The sequence below is a fragment of the Propithecus coquereli genome, unplaced genomic scaffold (assembly GCF_000956105.1).
Source record: "Propithecus coquereli isolate 6110/MARCELLA unplaced genomic scaffold, Pcoq_1.0 Scaffold159, whole genome shotgun sequence".
NCBI classification, from domain to species: domain Eukaryota; kingdom Metazoa; phylum Chordata; class Mammalia; order Primates; family Indriidae; genus Propithecus; species Propithecus coquereli.
In genome coordinates, this window is record NW_012140413.1 from 1,770,383 (window position 1) to 1,772,963 (window position 2,581).

The window sequence follows — 2,581 nt, forward strand, 5'->3', positions numbered from 1 at the left end:
AAATTCAAAAATTATTTTAGTTGTCCAGTTTCTAGTCAGACAGGAAAAATCTTAAAATTTATAGTATGCTCATTTGAACACATTAAAATCTATTCATTTCTATTCTATTTAATGTTATAGCAGCTGAAGCAAAGGAGATTGAGAAATTATAGAAATGAATATTACTGGTCAGGATTTTATATATAATTTTTATATCAAATTATTAGGCTGCATTGTATCCAGGTTAGTCATATGTACTTGTTTTAAAAATTAGGTTAAGCATTTATATTGTAAAACAATGGCAATAAACCCTCATTTTAATGTCATACTTGAAGGTCATTTTGTTCCACTGTTAATAGTAATAAAATGTAGTCCCAGTGAATATCATATATGCAAATAAGTTTAGACAAAGTATAGTATTTACTCTCATGACAATTAGGAGCACATATGACTAAAGGACATTGTTAAATTCTAAGCAAAAAGCAAAAAGAGAAATTTAAAATATTGGTTGACTGTTGTCTATAATTCCTGAAAGGGAAGCTAAAGTAAACTATCATTTGTTTGTAATTGTGGTGCAGACCATGAGAGTTGGGCCTATTTAACTGATTGTTTCCTGGAGGACAATGTGTGTTTTATGATACATTGATGTTTTAGGGACTGGCCAATCTGTAAGAATGGTATCTATGCTTGGCATACAAGTTAAAGGGCCTTATATGAGTGCAGGGGGTGTGGGGAAAGCATGTGCTATTACCAAGGGACAACAGTGTTCTCACCTGAGCTCTATTCTCCTTGAGAGAGAGAGAAACTCTTACATTCCGTAGCTTCAAGTCTCAAATGTCTAGTTTATGAAAACATCTTTCATCGTATGTAAAATATTTGAGACTCTGAAGTTTACTCAAATAATTAAAATACCCATTTATGTAAAATGAATGCATTGCAGTTGTGCTGTTTTGAAAAAGTTGAGGCCAAATCATTTCTAACAGGGCAAAAGAATGCATTTTTCTGAAGTGATTACAGAAAAAAATGTGTTACTATTTAAAATTTACAATACATTTAAACAGAATTAATATAACTGGACAGGAGAAAGTTAATTATGAGCTTCCTTTACATATTTTCATGCCATAGATGAAAGAGCTTGAATCTCAATTTCAACATTTACTGCATGTGTAAATTTAGGTACATCCCTAACTAATCTCAGTTACCTCTTGTAAAACATGGAAGATCAATAATATGATCAAATACTGACATACATAAAGTGTCATGTATTATTCATTGCACAGCATATGAATACTCAGAAAGTGGTATTTTTATACTTTCAGATCCTTGTTTTGTTCGGTGATAGTGGTGATTTGAAACACACTATGGCTGCCGGACATTTATGTTGGTCCTTTTCTGTTGTGTTAACACCATGAGATGACAGAGAGAGAAATTACATTCAAGGCACAGTGATGATGGCTACCAAAAAATAACATTTAGGTGAATGCCATAAATAGAAATAAAACCTCATGTTAATTTATATAGTAAGTGATAAGAAAGTGAGGTTAATAACTATGCATATGTTTTCTTAATTGAATGTCGTGTTAGGTATAGGTAGCTTGTTTGCAGAAAATGACTTAATACTCTGAGTAAATGTAAGGTTTTGACTCTCTTCTTCAGTTTCATTCTTTAAGCCTTTGAAGCTTTAATATGTTAATACTAGCTTAGCTGAACCCACATAAAAAGACTTACATTAATGAATAATTAAATAGAGTATCTGAAAATAAAATCAATCTCCTTAAATAAACACTGTCAATGTTTCTGACAAGCTATTTAGTACATCCATGTCTAAGGGAATTATTCCAAATGACAATTCACTGATCAGAACTTTGTCCAAAAATTCTTTTAAATCAGTTGAACTTTGGTCTATTGATAGAAATGCATTAAGCCTCTCAAATTTTCAAAAGTGTGCCAAAACCAACACTGGGGTAAAAATCAGCCTTTGAGTTGCTGAGACTCTGTCAAAGTTCTGCCTTTACAGCAGAGACGTTAACATTGATAGAAATATCACTTACGTGGATATCTCACCATGCACATGGAACAGTGGTGAGAAGCACAACAAGAAAGGCAAAAAAATCATGACCTTTCCTGCATGAGATAGAAATGTCCTTGAACCTCTTAATGCATATAGTAGATTTTGGTCAAATTTTACCACATCCACCAGAGTGGGATGAGTTAATTTTGTAGCACTCACTATGTGTTCAGTATTTTTAATCTCCACAGTAGTCCTGTAAAACGAGTTTTATTACCTTCAGTTTACTGATGGGAAAACAGAACTATAGAGAGGATATGTGACTTACCTGATTCCATATTCATGGTGGAAAGCTTAGTACAAATATGAGCTAAATCTCATGTGTGACTACAAATCCCATCCATGTCCCTCTGTGTCATGTTGTCTTCTGATAAGATAAGCTGAGTAATCATATTTTTTTCACCAAAGCTTGCCTTTAAATAAAGGCCAATAAAAATAGTGCCTTCTTACTAGGAAATATACATGGTAAGAAATTTCAGAAATTCCCTGATGCAGTTGAAATCCTCCTTGATGGAAGTTTCTATCTGGCTGGAA

The 2,581-nt window shown here is 32.8% G+C and overlaps 1 protein-coding gene across 1 annotated transcript in view; it reads left to right on the top strand.

Moving 5' to 3' along the window:
- SGCZ (sarcoglycan, zeta) overlaps positions 1-2,581 on the top strand; it is a 1,069,593-nt gene that overhangs the window by 171,406 nt on the left and 895,606 nt on the right. The window lies entirely within an intron of this gene.